At 42.0% G+C, this 17,954-nt stretch overlaps 1 non-coding gene across 1 annotated transcript; it reads right to left on the reverse strand.

Moving 5' to 3' along the window:
- Positions 1-2,453: 2,453 nt before the first annotated feature.
- On the reverse strand, positions 2,454-2,526 carry Trnaa-cgc (transfer RNA alanine (anticodon CGC)). Its single transcript has one exon. It is a non-coding gene; the product is annotated as a tRNA-Ala (tRNA).
- Between the last annotated feature and the right edge of the window lie 15,428 nt (positions 2,527-17,954).

A 17,954-nucleotide genomic window follows, 5' to 3' on the forward strand; every position in this document is an offset into this window, starting at 1 on the left:
TGTCACCACATAGATTTTACTTGGGCTTGCTTCTAATCCTTTTTGGACTGCCAGCAGGTATATGTCTTGCTGCATTGGGTCTTTCCTGGTTTGGTTTTGGAAGGATTGTTCTGGAGTATCTTTTAAATATTAATTAAAATTTGTGCTTAAAAGGAAAAAGCTTTGAAGTTTTAAAGCAATAATCCTTTTAGGTCCCCATCCTCTCTCTCTCTCCACCAAGTTTATTTTAAGAGCAACAATATTTTTATCTGGGGTAAGACCTTAGCATGATAAAGAATGGTGGGACTAAGCCGATTCCTAGGAAGAAAATAAAATCAAATTACTGATCTCTTAGCTCTTTGGTTTGACCCATTTACGAAAGTAACATTAAAAATCTAAGAAAAAGGCCTTTCCTTCATGGATGACCCCCCTTGAATCTTTCTTTTCTGTGCAGTCTTAAGGTCAAATTCCTCTAAAGGAGCAATATATATATATATTTTTTCTCAGCCAGACTCTATAGGGATGAAAGAAAATTCTTCGCATTTATTTGTAGAGGCTTTTCTGTTTAGTTGCTTTCAGACTGGTTTGTGTTTTCTATTCATCTCAAGATGTGTAGACTGTGCTGCTGGGAAGCAATTCCATGTTCTTTTATTATTATTATTGCCACTAGTACTATTGTTGTTGTTATTATTTTGCGTTGCTGGGGATCAAACCTAGGATCTCACACTGAGTAAGTGTGAGCTGACCACTGAGCTACACCCCAGCCCCATTTCCATTTGGTTTTCTCACTGGGCTTGTTTTCTCACTGGGCTTCCCTTGGAGCTTTGTACCTGGGGTAACCACCAACATTCCAAATAGAGAAAGTGAGAATGCAGCTGTGAGGCCAGGGTACTGTCCTTCATGTACTTGGCCTGGGTCAGTGGGGCCTTTGGAGGCAAGAAATGCCATCTGTGCTTCTACATGAGCTGAGGTTATGCTAGTTTTTAACAACTCATCTCTGAACTTCTTTCTCAGTTTTGACCCCAGTGCAGTTTCTGTCTGTATACAATGCAAGAAAGTGAATCAGGCTTATTTCTTTAAAGGTCAGTCCTAGCCCTTCTAATTAGCTAGCGTGGATCATCTTGATTTCTGTTGTTTTTTTTTTTTTGGAAATAGAAGTCCTTTTGGTACCACATAGTCCTTATTGAAAGGAAGGAAGGAAGGAAGGAAGGAAGGAAGGAAGGAAGGAAGGAAGGAAATGAACTGATTAAAATCTCGTCCTCTAATTCAGAGGTTTTCAGTTTTGTAGGTGGTTGAAGATTTTATGAACCTAATAGAACTATAGGAATGTAGGACAAAGGGGTAAAATAGTATAGTTTTAGTATTTTTCAAGTCTGAGTAAGGTTCTTATAGTAAAGACAGAGGAAGAAAGAAAGAAAGAAAAAAAAGGAGGAAAGGAGGGAAGGAAGGAAGAAGGAAAAGGTACACCACAGGGTGTCTGATCTGCTCAGGGTCCACTTCTGTTACACTCTTTGTCCCCAGGAGGAGAAGGGAATGAGGCGGTGAGTACCAGAATGTCATAAAAATCAAGGGCAAGAGGAGTGAGCCGCGTACAAAAAAACATTGCCCAGATGTCAGAAAATGTCACCCGGCATCCGTAGTCAAAGGGATGTGTTCAGGGAATTGTCAGGCTTCTGACATTAATTGATGCCCCCAAGCCAAACAAGGAGGAACTATATATTACACTGAGGAGGTTTTTTTTTTTTTTTTTTGGACAAAGTACATTATGCACTGATAAGCCATTTACGCTTCCCCCAGACAAGAGTTAATTCAGGGATGCAGGATGGATGCTTTAGAAATTTAATGAAATGACACTCAAAAGTGAAAACATTGCTCCTTCATGGAGAAAAGGCAAAAATGGGTGGGAAAGGCTAAATTGATGAGAAGACTGAGAGTAGGAGGAAGAATTAGCAGGCTGGATGAAAAAATTAATTGTTCTAATATTTTCCCACTAAAGGCCAGTAGAAGAAATACACATAGACATGCACACACACATATTGCAAAAGGATGATGAGTTATGTTATTTGTATAAGGAGAGAAAATGATTTTCTGAATATTAAAAGGATCCTAGATGTCTTAGTCTATTCTCTGTTGCTATAACAGAATGCCACAGACTAGGTAATTTTCAAGGAAAATAAGTTTATTTCTCATAGTTCTAGAAGCTGGAAATCTAACATCAAAGTGCTGGCATTTGGCAAAGGCCTTCTTCTGGTGTCACCCCATGGCAGAAAGTGAGATGGTAAGGGAGAGACAGTGAGTGAGAGTGATGATCTTGCTTTTGTAACTAAGCCACTCTGGTGTTAATGAAACCAGTCCCACCATAGCGGCAGAGCCCTCATGATCTGTCATCCCTTAAAGGTCCCATCTCTCAGCATTGTTGCATGGAGGATTAAGTTTCCAACTTTGGGGGACACCTTTATTTTATATTTATTTATTTATGGTGCTGGGGATTGAACCCAGGGCCTTGTGCATGCGAGGCAAGCACTCTACCAACTGAGCTATATCCCAAGCCATGGGGGACACCTTTAAATCATACCACTAGACTACAAGACAACAGCCATCTATCTATTTATCTCTCTCTCTCTCTCTCTCTCTATCTATCTATCTATTTGGTACTGTGGATTGAACTCAGGGGCACCTATCTACTGAACTACATCCCCAGCCCTTTTTTGTATTTTTTATTTAGACAGGATCTAGTTGAGTTGCTTAGGGCCTCCCTAAGTTGCTGAGCCTGGCTTTGAACTTGAGATCCTCCTGAGCCGCTGGGCTTACAAGTGTGTGCCACTGCACCCAGCCAATATCTATATTCTTTTGGTGAAAAGATATTTCAGAATGTTAGAGAAGAAGCATTATGGACAAAAGAGCTGAATTCCCAGTTGTCTGATGATTACACCACAGACCAGAGAGTTACATGCAAAGAGGAAATTGGGATTCAACGTCAGCTTCTCTTGTGGTGTCTCTCTAGGGGTTGCCCTTAAACAGACATTCTCTGACCTTTTGTTTCCAGGAAAAGAATCTGGCTAGTCCTTGACTTAGTAGTTACCCTCTGGAAATCTGATATGAAGCTAGGATCATACTGGAATCTGTCACTGACATAAAAAAGTTTGTGATGTAAGCTTTCTCTTTAAAGAATTGCCAATCAAGGTAGAATGCCAAATGGATACACACAAAATAAATACAGATTATAGAAAAGGACTAGAAGCCTCCCAGCTTATACCCCACCCTTTACCAGGCCTTATGTCTGGGGTTAATTTGCTCGAAAATTTCACAATCTCTCAGTGGTGCCTGAGACCAGTTAGCCAGCATTGCTGTCTAGACAGAGCTACTGTGCACCAGGATCAGGACTTGAATGTGCTGCTGTTTCTCTCTGACCTTCCAGTGCTTCAGTGGGGTTGACCAGATGCCCAGAGGAGCTCTGTGCCTGGTGCTTTATGGGTTCTGTGGCAGAATTCAGGTTCCAGGAGGGCATCCTGGCAAGCAGGTCACTCTTGCTGGTCAGTGCAATTGTTCTACCATTGGGTCATAAGAGACTGGGCTGCCAGAATGGTACCAACAAGCTGATTTGGAGTGATCTCACACTGGGTGAGGATGACTTGGACTTTGGGTTACTAATGGTTCATTGCTGATCCTTTGGACTTATATTGGACATTTTGGCTTTAACTATGGCGTTATTTCTGGCCTGCGGGTGGCAGGGTAATGGTAAGCATTCTTTACCCTATGTGACCCCCACTCTTGGCACTCAGGGTGGTCATCCCACCTCCTTCACAGGCTCTGTGCCACATGTCAAGCAGTCCTGGGGTGGCTGTGCTTATCTCCAAGGTTGTATAAAACTCTTACTCCCTAAAACCAGTGGGCCCTTCCAACAGATGTGGTCTCTTGCCTCAGAGGGATGTGATGATGTTCTATTTTCCCTGGTCCATCCTAAGCCATACTGACCAATGGATGGACATGCCCTAGAGGTCAGCTCTTCTTGCCCCCTGCTAGTAGCCAACTGAAGGTAAGGATTCCATTAACATTGGAAAAGGTAACATTTCAGGAATGGAGTATTTGGTCTAAAGAGTTCAAGAGAAGACAAGGGCTGGAAGATGTAACGTTTTACCTTCATGCCATAAAATTCCCAATATAACATGAGCAGAAAATATATGATGGTTTTCATTTCCTACAGTCTCTGGTCACTGTCAATGAAGCACAGTGACAACTTTTAAGAGAGCCATTGGAGACCAGTGTCCATGGACTCCATCATCATTAGATGATGTCATGTCATGCATTTTCTAATGGCTGTAAGCAGAATGTAAAATATGGTTCCAGGGGGCTGCAGATCACAAGGCTCTGAAGAGCCTTGCATTGTGAGCCAAACACTGCTGCTGCCTTTCTTCATGCATGAGAGATACAAAATCCACTAGGAATGGTGCAATTCACAGCAAGAGCACAGAGATGACACCTTGCTGCAGTCTGGCTGGGCACAATTCAGGAGCCACTTGTCAAAAGAAACGAACTTTATTTTAGAACCACACACGCCAAACAAAACAGCTCCTCAGGAAAACCTTCAGAGCCCAACTGCCACCACCGGCTTCCCACAAGCCTCTCAACTTCCCCCACTCCTCCTGCTCTTGAGGCCGATTGGCTGGGTCGTGTGGGCGGAGCCAAAAAAAAGTCCCCCAATGAGCAGCTCCATGGTCTGAAAAGGCAGGGAAACAGCCCAATGAGCATCACCACAGAGGAGCCAATCAGTTGGCAGCTAGAAGTTGCTGGGGCTGCTGTGAGCCAATCATCAGCTGGCAGCTGGAAGTTTGCTGGGGCCCCTTCTCTCAACATCAGCACAGAGATGACACCTGACAATTATTATGTATCTTCCTATAACCAATATATGAGAACCTCTTCTCTATCATTCTAAATCTTCACTTTGCTTCACAATAGTTTATATTTTTGAGTCAAAACGAAAAAATAAAGTTGCTGGGGAGCTCAAACCCCCTAAAAGTGGTCCTAGCAGAGTCTCATTTAATGAATAACTGGTGTTCTGTTTTTCATTGACTCATCAGCATTAATCATTAAAAATTTTTAATTCTCACTTATGACATAGTTAAAACCCATAAAATATACAAGATAAACTAATACATGAATCCTAGTGTTTTACTAAGATTTGTTTCAGATTTCTTTCTTTTTAAAAATGAGTAAATTCAACATTATAGATAGAGCGAAAATGTACTTTTGGTGCATCCTCTTCCTTCCCATGGCAGAGAAGGCCTGTCTCCCCCAATGCTGATGGTTTGAGATGCTCAGAAGGTGATCCTGAGTCAAAGATTTGAGTGCAAGTATTTTATGTGAGAACTGATCCTGAAAGCACCTGTAGGCAGTAGAGAAATAGGTCTGGGAGGGAAAGGAAGCTAGTGAGAGTGTGGTGATGGGCAGGTTATTTGTGTGGGCAATTGGGGCTCAATCTACAAGAGACTTTATGGGACTATGCAGATGTGACTCTGAATTGTGACCTGCCAGATGCTTTTTCTGTTGTTTGGTTTTAAGCTCGTTGGCAGTTCAGGCCTGGCTTGTTAGGAGGCTGAGTACTCCCCTGCAGCCTTAAGGCAGAGTGAAAGGCATCTAAAATGATGAGCTGGTGCACAGGAAGAGGGGATTCAAAGGGGATGTAGGTCAGGCCTGACAGCATTAGCTGTGGCCAGTGTTGTTCCCCCTGCTCCGAGCTTCACACATTTGTGTGTATGTGTGTATAAATTATAAATATGCATAAACATTGTATTTTATTCTTGCACAGGTTATACTATGTCCTGTGGGTTTTTAAGTTTTTGTTTTTGGTACTGGGGACTGAACCCAGGGAGCTTTACCACTGAGCTACACCGAGCTAGTTCTTTTTATATTTCATCGTGAGGCAGTATCTTGCTAAGTTGCTTAGGGTCTTGCTACATTCTGAGACTGTTTTTGTTTTTTTTTTTTTTGTACTGGGGATTGAACTCAGGAGCACTCAACCACTGACCCCCATCCCCATCCCTTTTTTTTTTTTTTTTTGTATTTTATTTAGAGACAGGGTCTCACTGAGTTGCATAGGCCCTTGCTAAGTTGCTGAAGCTGGCTTTGAATTCAAGATCCTCCTGTCTTGGCCTCCTGGGTTGCTGGGATTAGAGGCATATGTTACCACACCAGCTCCAATTCCAGGGTCTTGCACATGGTAGGCAATCCAATTTTTTATTTTAGTGTTGTCAAATCTAATACTGTTCTTTGTGGATTGTGCTTTGACTTTACATTTAAAAAAAATCTTTCCTTTCCTGATATCACAAATGCATCCAATATTTGTACCACTGACTTGTAGTGCAGCTTTGAACTTGGACCAGGTTCTTTTTTGCATGTGGGTCTGTTTTTAGGTGTGTTTTCTTTGATGGGTCTACTCTTATCATTTAAAATTTTCTTGGGTATTCTTTGTTCTTTTTTAGCTAAATTTCAAGTTCACCTTGTCAAGTTATGTGAAATGCTCTTTTAGAATTTTGATTAGAGTGTATTGGATTTATAGAATTGTCTGGGGAGAATTATCATTTTTATATAGCAAGTCTTTCTTGTGAGCAAGGTATATGTTATATAGCTCTTCTTTATAACCTTTGTTAACATTTTACAACTCTCCCTTGTATATCTTTGGTTAGATTTATTTCTAAATATCTGCAAGATTCGGCCCAGGCACCTCCTCTTCCAAGCAGGCCTCATGGCCACTCTCAGGAAAACTGACTGTTCCCCTTTTACGTCCCTCCCACGTTACCTGGGTTACTCTGGCTAGACTCGAAGTTCCTTGAGAGCAGGGGCTGTTCCCAAATCATCTCTCTAGTCTTGTTTTTGAATGAATGAAAAAATGAGCACTAATTGTAAAGAACATTCTAGCTTCAGAGTCAAGTGGGTGTAGGGAGTCTGAGGAACCACACTACTTCTTTTCCAAGTGAGCTAAACTTCCTCTGGAGTTTCAGAAGAGGACTGGGGTGAGAAGAGCTGTCAGCTCTCCACTACGTGTTGAGACAGCAGCACATGAAAGAAAAGCTTGATAAATTACGTCCTTATAAAACTTGGAGAACATCTAGGTATTTTTTAAAAGATATTCATCAATTGTTCCAAATCCACTTAGTAGTCTTTAAAATTGTTTTATGATCATTTTCAGTAATAAGCAAAGCCCTCAGAGGGGGAAGATTCATAAATGGTTCCTTAGATAAAAATTATGTAGTTATGACACTACTCTAGTTTTCAACGTCAGGTTCAACATCAAAGAAACTTTGTTAAAGCATTTTCTCATATTTGCTTTTCCCATCTCTTCCCCACATCACTGATTGAATCTATAGGTACAGATCCAACAATCTTTTTTTTTTTTTTTTTTTTTTTTAGTACCAGGGATTGAACCCAGGGATGCTTAACCATTGAGCCATCCCCAGCTCTTTTTTTAAAAAAATATTTTATCTAGAGGCAGGGTCTCGCTGAGTTGCTTAGAGCCTCACTAAGTTGCTGAGGCTGGTTTTGAACTCATGATCCTCCTGGCTCAGTTTCCTAAGCTGCTGGGATTATGGGTGTGTGCCACTGCACCTGGCTCAGATCCAACAACCTTGAGAAAAAAGCAGTACCAGGAAAAAGCACCCAGAGGCATGGTAGGGATGAGAATCTAACAAAGAAAGGCAAGGGGACAGATCTCCCAAGTATCCTTTTTTTTCTGCTTTATTAGTTTTAATACAGTTCTAGATTAGAATACAGTGTATATATCAACTAAGCCCAGGGCAGCCATCCTAAACTTTATTTCATTGACAATTATTTTACAAATATTTACTAAGTGTTTGGATGAAAAACATTTGGAAAGGGGCTTCCTTCAATGTACAGATCAGTACATTAAAGTCTCTGAGAAGTCCTGTGGTAAAAACCTGTTGAGCTGCATGTAACATAGTTTTTCCCAACATTTATTTGATTATAAAAATCCTTCTGTTGGAGTACCTATTAGTATATTGCAGAAACCTATAATTTGGATAAAAATAGTTTTAAAAATAGCCTTTTTGGGGGACACATGTTTCATGTGGTAAAGAATATTCTGAAGTAGTAGAGAATTAATGAAACATCTTCAACAACCTGAAAAGCAATGTCAGAAAATTTAGAAAGTGCTGTCAAAAACCCATAAATATACATCCTATTGTGTGGCAATGTGGCAAAATGCTGCATGATGCATTAAAATCTTTAGCTTATTACCCTATAATCTTCTAATGACATGTTCCTACATTATAAATTTTATCTGCAAAATGACTCCTATCATAAATATTATGCTTGAATTATAGACGTATGCTCTAACCTTAACTATTTAACTATAAAGCATTCCATGAAATAAGAAAGTAATACTTTCAGATAATAAGTCTACCAGGGTGAACACATGATTAAAAATTACAAATGGATATGGTGGTGCATGCTTGTAATCCCAGCTACTCTAGAGGCTGAGAGGCATGAGGATCACAAGTTTGAGGCCAATCTGAGCAATTTAGAACTTATCTCAAAATAAATAAAAAAGCCTGCAGGTTTGTAGCTCACTAGTAGAGTGCCCCTGAGTTCAATCTCTAGTACTGCCAAACATACAAACAAACAAATAAACAAAAAAAAATCTCTTACTTAATTAAATTAAATTAATTAATTTATGTTCATAGGGCTGGGTGTTGACCCCAGGGCCTTGTATGTGCTAGGCAAGCTCTCTACCACTGAGTTTCACCCTCAGCCCTAGTGCCTTCATTTTATTTTTATTTGGGTACTGGGGATTAAACCCAGGGGTGCTCTACCATTGAGCCATATCCCCAGCCCTTTTTATTTTTTTATTTTGAGACAGGGCTTGCTAAGTCACTAAGGCTGGCCTTGAACTTACCATCCTCCTGCCTCAGCCTCCCCAGTTGCTGGGATTATAGGCATGTGCCACCATATGAGGCTGGTGCCCTCATTTTAGAAAGAAGAAAATTGACAATTATTTCTGAAGTCTTTAAGGAGGAATAATGTAAAAAAATGATGGGAAGCACTTGGTACAGGTTTGGGTAGCAAGAAATAGTTAAATATTCAAGAAAGATGATGAGGTTAGAATTTTATAAGAACAAAAGGTTTAGAATCTTATGAGAAGTTTGAAGATGAGGTGGTTGGCATACTTACCAGTGTCAATGAGAGGTATGAGAAGCGATGCCATCGGCATGAGATGACCCTGGGCAAATGGGATGGGGGAAGAGGAGGGTTCTAAAACCAAGACCAATCATGACAGTGACCTGTGTTTAACCAGTTATTTGTAAGTAAAAACTAGATAAAGTAAGCAGATTCCTGTCTTCTCTGAAAACAGCATTGCTCCTCCCAAATCCCATCAGAGCCTCTCATTCAGCCATGTGAATGCTCCACAAAGTCTGGATGTCTTCCAGGGCCACAGTCGATTGAATCAGAAGATGATACCAGCCCAACTTTGACTTCCTCTGCTCTTTGGGACATACTCAAGCTGATGATGTGTCTAAAATAGCCAGCTCCCTGGTTTTCCCACTAGGAGGAAGCTGCAATTCTCCAGGTAAGCGGAGGACGCCTTCTTAAAGGACACGCTTTGCTGTCAGCCCATGAGGTCAGGCTTCTGACAGACTGGGTGGTGGGCTTGTTGTTCCCTTCGGTATCTTAAATGTCTCTGCCAGAGCACAAGCTCTGCACATCTGTTGAATTCGCTAGTTGCTTTCTTTTAAAAGCACCTTGTTAGTGCTCTGAAGCTGTCAAGGTGGGATGATGTGGCCACATCCTCCAAAGTCACTCTTTCTGGGCAATTTTAAGATAGAAGCATGTTGGAGTCCTGGAAAGAGAAGAGATCCCAGGAAAGCTAATGAAAACGCTCAGTGGATAAGCCATCCTCACCTGGTAGCCGAGCGCTCGGTGTGCACAGTCTAATGGCAAACTTAATAAGTGTCCTTGTGCACCCATTATGCTCATGTCCAATTCCCTTTAAAATGCTTTGTTTACTTTTAAATAGTAATGAAAAGCAAATTGCTGGAAAAGGTGATATTTTTGTGATGAGATTTCTTGTGCCTTTTAGTAAATGAGTTCAGGTGCCTGATGGAACAAATGTTTAAAATATAAATTAGAAAGCCCGCTTGTACCTCTTTACTGCATACTTCATGACGGGAGACTCCAAACAAGGTTAGGGAAAAGAAGGGTGGACATCATTGTGAAGCACTCTGCCTCCCCAGGTCCCCTTTCAGTGAGGGACCCGTGGCTGGGAGTGCTGTCTGCAGATGCCTCAGCCGTCAGCTCCTTAGGGGTTGACGGGAGTGTAGGGGAGCTGTATTAGTCCCTTAGGCTTCCTATTGCAAAACACCAAACACTGGGTGACTTAAGTAATAAACATTTATTTCTCATGGTTCTGTAAGCTGAGAAGTTCAAGATCAAGGTACCAGAAGGTTTGGTGTCTGGTGAGGGTTTGCTTCATGATTCATGGATGGTTGTCTTCCACCTATTTCCTCATGTGGGAAAAAGTGAGAGAGCTTTCTGGAATCTCTTAGAAGGGCAGTAATCTAATTTATGAGGGCTCTACTTTCATGACCTAATCACTTCTCAAAGGCCCCTACCTCCTCATACCATCACATTGATGGTTAGGATTTCAAGATTATTTAGTTAGTAGTAAGAGCCACCTATCCAAGGCCACACCCCTCTCCAGGGCAGCCACATCTAGTGACTGATTGATGCAGGGATGCAGCTTACCTTGCACCAGCTCAGAGCTCTCCACTCCTAGAGGTGAGTACAGAGAAAGATGGGGATCAAACCCACGACAAAATCACCAGAGTAATGGAGCTCCAAAGAGGAACTCTCGACCAAGGCAGAGCTGCTATGTCAAGGTCAGGGCCCTGATTAGATAAGGGTGGAAACTTTACTAATAGGAGGGAGAAATCTGAGTTGATGATCTGGAAAATCTTGATTTTTTTTGGTGTGTGGATACAATTATTGCAATGGCAATCCATGACAAAGTCACAGTGGATAGCCAGGGAATCTTGACAAGTGGAGAATGGAAAGATGGCTAAATAAATCTAGAAAAATAAGTGGGTAATCAATGAGGCTACTACTCAATTTAAACCATCAGAATTTAAGAGTGGATGATTTCATAAACAGTCATTATCCTTTGTGTGTTTCTGAATCTAAACTATATTTCCATCATGGATCTATGCACTTAAAAGGAATCTGGGATCCCAGGAGGAAGGACCCTGCAATATCATGAGAAGTGTAAATGGTAATTATTTTCTCAGACCTTTTCCAAAGGGATCCATAGTTGTTTACTTGGGTAACTATGCACTGCGTAGAGTGAAATATTTAAACATTTCAAGAACTGTGAGTCACAGTGTCTATTATTGCCCCAGTCTCCTACTCACTCCCCATCAGAGAAACACTCAGAGGAATTACCTAATAGGTGGAATCCTGGCCAAAGACTGGATCATAATGTGTTCATAGGCTCGGTCAGTGTCATCCTGTAAGATGTAATTGAGGTAAACATATTTAAAAGTTAGAACAACCTCCACATTGAGTCTCCAGTCTGTAGGGTAAAAGCTTTTCATTGTGATTGGCAAGATCAGGCAGAAGTGTCTGAAACTACTTCCTCTTCCCCCATTCCTCAGCAGTCGAACTTAGTAAAAAACAAACAATGAAAAAACATTCCTGTATATTCTGGGAGACATGTTGAAAGTGTCTTAAAGATCAAAAGGATATAGGTATTGTATTCCATGTCATATTGCCCAGTCTAGCCGCTACAAAACCCAGAGAAATCCTGAAGAATGATAATAAGCTACTGCTAACTCAACCAAGAAGTATCCCCAGGTGGAGCCACTATACCAAATGTGACATCCTTGCTAGGGCAGATTAACATGGCCTCAGGTATATGGTGTGTGGCCACTGATTTGGTAAATGCATTCTTTTCATTCCTATTCAAAAAGATTATCAGGAATGGTTTGCGTCCACATGGAACAGATGCCAGTGTACATTTACGGCTTTGTTCCATGATATGTTCACTTTGTCATCTGCTATTATAATAGAGTTAGAAGAGATCTGGACCATCTGGACATCCTATAGCACAGCTCACTAAGCCACTCTGTTGATTAACATGTTGATTTTACCTGAGAAGCAACAACGGGCAGGCACACTGGAGGCCTTGGAAATGCTCATGGAGGGAAACCTCTTGGTGATTTAGGAAATGCCATGTAAGTAAAAATTTCAGGAGCCCAATGATCAAGGGTATGCCAGGACATCCCATTCCAAAGAAAGGATGAACTGTTGGATCTTGCACCACAAAGAAGAAAGTAAAACACCTGTAGATCTCCTCAGATCCTAGAAATAGCATATCTCACCCCTGATCCATCCACATACTAGGTGACACAAAATGCTGTCACTTTGAAGTGAGTCCCAGAGCAGCAGAGGGTCCTGTTATTGATCCGGGTGGAGATGTCAGCAGCACTGTTGCTTAGCCCACAGGATCCAGGAGTTCCCAGATGGTCCAGCAGTCCCTGTGTCAGTGGTGAGAAAAGATGCTGTGCGTTATTTTTGGAAAGCCCCAGTGTTATGGTTTGGATATGAGATGTCCCCCCAATTCTCCTGTGTTAATGCAGGACTAGTCACAGGTGAAATGACTGGGTTAGGAGAGCTGCAACCTAATCAGTTCATCCTAGTTTGAATGGACTGACTGGGTGGTAACTGCAGACAGGTAGGGCATTGCTGGGGGAAGTGGGTCACTGTGTCAAGCTCTGGAAGGGCACATCTTCTCTGTGGCTCCCTTCCCCAGTTCCTCTCCCTCTCCCTCTGCTTCCTTGTTGCCATGTGGTGAGCAACTTCCCTTCCCCTATGATATCTGGCTCACCCTGTGCCCAGGACAATGGAGTCTGCAGTCTATCGATTGAGACCCCAGAAACCAAGAGCCAAAATAAATTTTTCCTCCTCTAAGTTTTCCTGGATAGGTGTTTTGGTCACAGTGATTAAAAAAGCTGACTAACACTCAGTGAAAGAATGGCCATGCAGACCCCTAAAATTCTAGTTTCATCAGATATATATATTTTTTTGGTACCAGGGATTGAACTCAAGGGCACTCAACCACTGAGCCACATCCCCAGCCCTATTCTGTATTTTATTTAGAGACAGGGTCTCACTGAATTGCTTAGCACCTCACTTTTGCTGAGGCTGTTTGAACTTTCAATCCTTCTGCCTCAGCCTCCTGAGCCGCTGGGATTACAACGTGTGCCACTGTGTCTGGCTTCATCAGAGAAGGGTAAGCCTTTTAAAAATAAGCTCTGGGGTGCTGCTGGGCCTTGCACATGAACACCAGTGATCATGCAGCCCTCATGAACTGGGTTGTCAGATTCACCAAGACATATGTTTGGGAAGACCCAATATCCATTATTTATAAAATGGAAGCGAAACATGGGGACCAAACTTGAGATCAGCCAGTGAGCTGGTAGTATGGAGTGAATAGGTACCCGTAGAGCCCCACATCAACTGCCTCTATTATAACAATGTGTCTTTCCCTCAGCGTGTAGCAAGGGTTGAATGGAGATCAGTTGATGGAGGAAGATATATCCTGATTAGCTCACAGGTGGTTTGTCTCTCTTTGTGGGTGCAACCAATGGATGCAAATGCATAACAGCCCTAGTCAATCAAGGGTGGCCTTGGAAGACATTGATGAGGCAAAATCCTCCCAGCAGGCAGAGATTTGGGAGAGGATCCTAGCTAACTGGTATTTGGAAGGCGAAGTAACTCAAGGTTGGAATCGGTATGAATCTACTGGGCAGTGGGGAAAGGTATGGATGGTTGTAACTTGGTGGAACAACACTTGACTAGCATGCGTGAGGCTGTGCACCACACACACACACACACAAAAAAAAACCCATCCCTTCCCAATAGTGCCAAGTCAGGAGCTGAGCCTTGAACACGTAGGTCTTTGGGGGACATTTAAGAAACAAAGTATAGTACAGGGTTTGTCTTCCCTGCCTGTAGGGTTATCAGTCAGCAGCTTCATCTGACAGCTTATATTATCAGGCCATGCGTCTCACTCTAAAGAAAAGTGGGTGTGGAAATGGGCCCAAAGGAGGTCTAGTGGTTGTATCAGGCACTGAGCTCCTAGAAGCTGCTGGCCTGATAGAACATTAGAAAGGCTTTAAAAAAGTGCCAGTTCTGAAGTGATAGTTGGTGAGACTAGGGTACCATCCTTGAGGATGTTCTTTTGTATGATGGTTTGTCCCAATAGCAGGAAAACATTGATTTGGAAACCAAGGGGAGGAAACAGGCGTGGTCTCCCTGTTGCCACTCCCAGCAGTTATCCACTTGTGGAATTTGTGCTTCCTGTATTTGAACTCTGGGCTCTACTGGTGTGCAATTCCAGTTTCCCAAAAGGGGAATGCTTCTTCAAGGCAACATTGAAAAAGTCCCATTGAATTATAAAGCACGGCTGCTGTCTGAGCATTTTTAGCACCTGGAGGTAAGGAATCAGCAGATAAGAAGTGGGCTCATTTTCCTAACTTGGATGATTGGCCCTGGTCATCAGGAGAGGTTTATAGATGTTGCACATGGTGGTAGAGGTGGGTGTATTAGGCTTCCGGGTGGTCTACCAGTGATTCTTGGTATTCTTTTTCTAATCTATCTATCTATCTGTCTGTCTGTCTGTCTGTCTATCTATCTATCTATACTGGAGATTGAATCTAGGGGCACTTAACCACTGAGCCACATCCCCAGCCCTGTTTGTATGGCCTCGCTAAGTTTCTGAGGCTGACTTTGAACTTGCAATCGTCCTGCCTTAGTCTCCCAAGCCGATGGGATTGTAGATGTGCATCACTGCACCCATCCTTCCTTTTCTAATTTTGATGGTGAATGGACAGGTGTGAGTTGGAACTATGGGTGCCCCTCCATTTCTTCTTCTTCTTTTTTTCCTGCAAATTTTTTTTTTTTTTTTTTTTTTATGCTGGGGATTGAACTCAGAGACACTTGACCTCTGAGCCACATCTCCAGCCCTATTTTGTATTTTATTTACAGACAGGGTCTCACTAAGTTCCTTCTTGCCTCTCTGTTGCTGAGGCTGGCTTTGAACTTGGATCCTCCTGCCTCAGCCTCCCCAGCTGCTGGGATTACAGGCATGCGCCACTGCACCTGGCTCCTGCCACTTTTTAATTGTTGTTATTGTTGAAGAAAATAGGTGCTTATCTAACTCTAGGGTTTCTCAAAGGCTGAAAGGCTGATTGCATCTTTAAGGTGACATTTAACATATTTCCCTGAATTGCTTATTTCCTATAAGCTGGAAATTGGGACAAACTCAGTCCAATTTATGTTTCATTTTCTTTGGGAAGAGTACTTAGTAGGAACTGGTAGGTTTCTCCACTGGGGGCTCCTGGTGTGTGACTGTTGTGATGTGAGCCACCACAGAGGATCATTGCCTTGATTTACTCGTCTAGTAGAAGTTATAAAGTGATTTTCTTATTCTACCATTTATCCTTTGTTTTTTTAGAGCAAGAATATTTTCATAAAGAAAATATTTCCTTCATGTACTGTTTGATTATCCAGTGGTACCATTTGTATAGGAAAAGAGGCAGAAATATTCAGTTCTTTTCCTTTATCTGTTTTCAAAGTAGAAACTTGGTTCCCCAGCAGCCTCCAATTGTGATCAATAAGTTATTGTGGTTTTTTAAAAACTATCATTATAGCTCATGGATTTAAATAATTTCTGTGTCTTGCTGGTTATATCCTTTCTCATACTCAAATTGTGTGTCAACTTTGATCAGTGAGAGCCTATTCAAGTTAGCTCCTGAATCCTTTTTGACAAGACCCTGCTAGTCTTCGATAGGTTCCTGGTTTTCAGATATGATCAGAGGTTTTGTTTCGCTTTATATTATTAAGTCCTGACTTCTCCCTGGAAAGCAGATGTTGAAAGAATAAATGGCTATAACTCCCAGCTCAGGCAGTAAGAGGAACTGTGGGTTCAGCAGGATTCCCAATTGCTGTCCTCATGGGTAGAGGGAAAACAAGTGCCCTCAATTAAGGGAAGTAAGATTACCCCATCACATCCCTGAGTTGCACAAGGCCACAAACTGATGGCGAATCAGATGCCTCAGGCAAGGAGTCAAGCAGGGTTATAAATGCAGCTGCAAGCCCTTGGTCATTGTATGAATGAAGAAGGATCTCGAAGCAGACAGTTTAGCTTTGCTTCAATATTCCAAATAGGTAGGTTTAATTTCAAAACAGTCCAAGATGCAATCATGGATTAGTCCATCTGTGAACTGAATGATATTTCAAATGAAGAGTTCAGACTTGGTTTAATTTTTTTTTTTTTTTGTATCAGAGATTGTACCTAGGGGTATTTAACCACTGAGTCGCATCCCAGTCTTTATTTATATATATTTATTTATTTATTTAGAGACAGGGTCTTACTAAATTGCTTAGGGCCTTGCTAAGTTGCTGAGGTTGGCTTTAAACTTGTGATCCCCCTGTCTCAGCCTCCCAAACCACTGGGATTACAGGTGTGCACCACCTTTGACTCTTGACAAGCCCAGCTCATCATGCTGACCATGTTCAGGCTATGTGAGTGCGGCATCTGCAGGATGGCAGCAAGGATGCCACACTGCGAGAAGCCTGTGGTAGACATCCTCTTCCCAAAGTGGGAAAGGTAAATACCCCTGCCTTGGACTTGAATTAGGAGCAAGTCCCAGACAACATCTAGGACCAAGGTCTGTGATAGTTGACGTTTTGGCATTTAGGGGTTAAGCAGTGGATTTTTACTTAGGTCCCTTCTTAGGTCACTTCTCTATTCCTGCCTGTTTTGTGGTCTTGATTCACCAGTTTTCTTGGAGAAACCATGAGCTGGCAATGTATTTGGTATGGTTTGGATGCGGGGTGTTCCCCAAAAAGCTCATGTGTGAGACAATGCAAGAAGTTCAGAGGAGAAATGATTGGGTTGTAAGAGCCTTAACCCAATCAATGAATTAATCCCTGATAGGGATTAACTGAGTGGACTTGAAGTAGTAAGGTTTGGCTGGAGGAGGTTGGAATTGGGGTGTTGCTTTGGGGTATATATTTGTATCTGGCAAGTGAAGATCTCTTTCTGCTTTCTGGTCACCATGTGAGCTGCTTCCCTCTGCCACACTCTTCTACCATGACGTTCTGCTTCACCTCAAGCCCTGAGAAATGGAGCCTACTGTCTATGGATGGAGACCTTTGAAATTGGGGACCCCCAAGTAAACTTTTCCTTCTTTATAGTTCTGGTTGGGTCCTTTTAGTCACAGCAGTGAAAAAGCTGATTAAAACAGCATCCTTTCAGTAAATTAGTGCTTGATTCAATCATCCAGATTTAGTGCTTGCTGTCTGAAGCCAAGGACCTGGGCTGAACCAGGAAGCATTCTCTTGCTATGGAAGTGTTACTCTCTTGGGCTGGGATCATGGCTCAGTGGTACAGCGCTTGCCTAGCATGCATGAGGCAGTGGGTTCAATTCTCAGCACCACATACAAATAAGTAAAATAAAAAATTTCACCATAACTAATAAAAATATTTTTAAAAAGAAAAAAAATGTTACTCTCTCTCCCAACATCTACCCTAGAAACAGATCGTGAACCAGACCTAAAGAATTGCCTTTGACACTTGGTTTTGGTAGAGACTGTGATGTTGGATCTTGGCACTACTTGGTTGCTGCTGCTGTGGGATGTATACAATAGTCCCACAGGAACTGTCACTGGGTCTGATGATAAGGGATGGCTCAGCCTGAGTTTGTGCTCTTCTCAGAAAGAGCACAAACTTTTAATGACAAGTAATATTTTTAATGACAAGTAATATTCCATTGTGTATACATATCACAGTTTTTTTTTTTTTTTATCCATTCATCTATTGAAGGGCATCTAGGTTGGTTCCATAGTTTACCTATTGTGAACTGAGTTGCTGTAAACATTGATGTGGCTGCATCCCTGTAGTA

The sequence above is a fragment of the Callospermophilus lateralis genome, chromosome 9 (genome assembly GCF_048772815.1).
Source record: "Callospermophilus lateralis isolate mCalLat2 chromosome 9, mCalLat2.hap1, whole genome shotgun sequence".
Classification (NCBI taxonomy): domain Eukaryota; kingdom Metazoa; phylum Chordata; class Mammalia; order Rodentia; family Sciuridae; genus Callospermophilus; species Callospermophilus lateralis.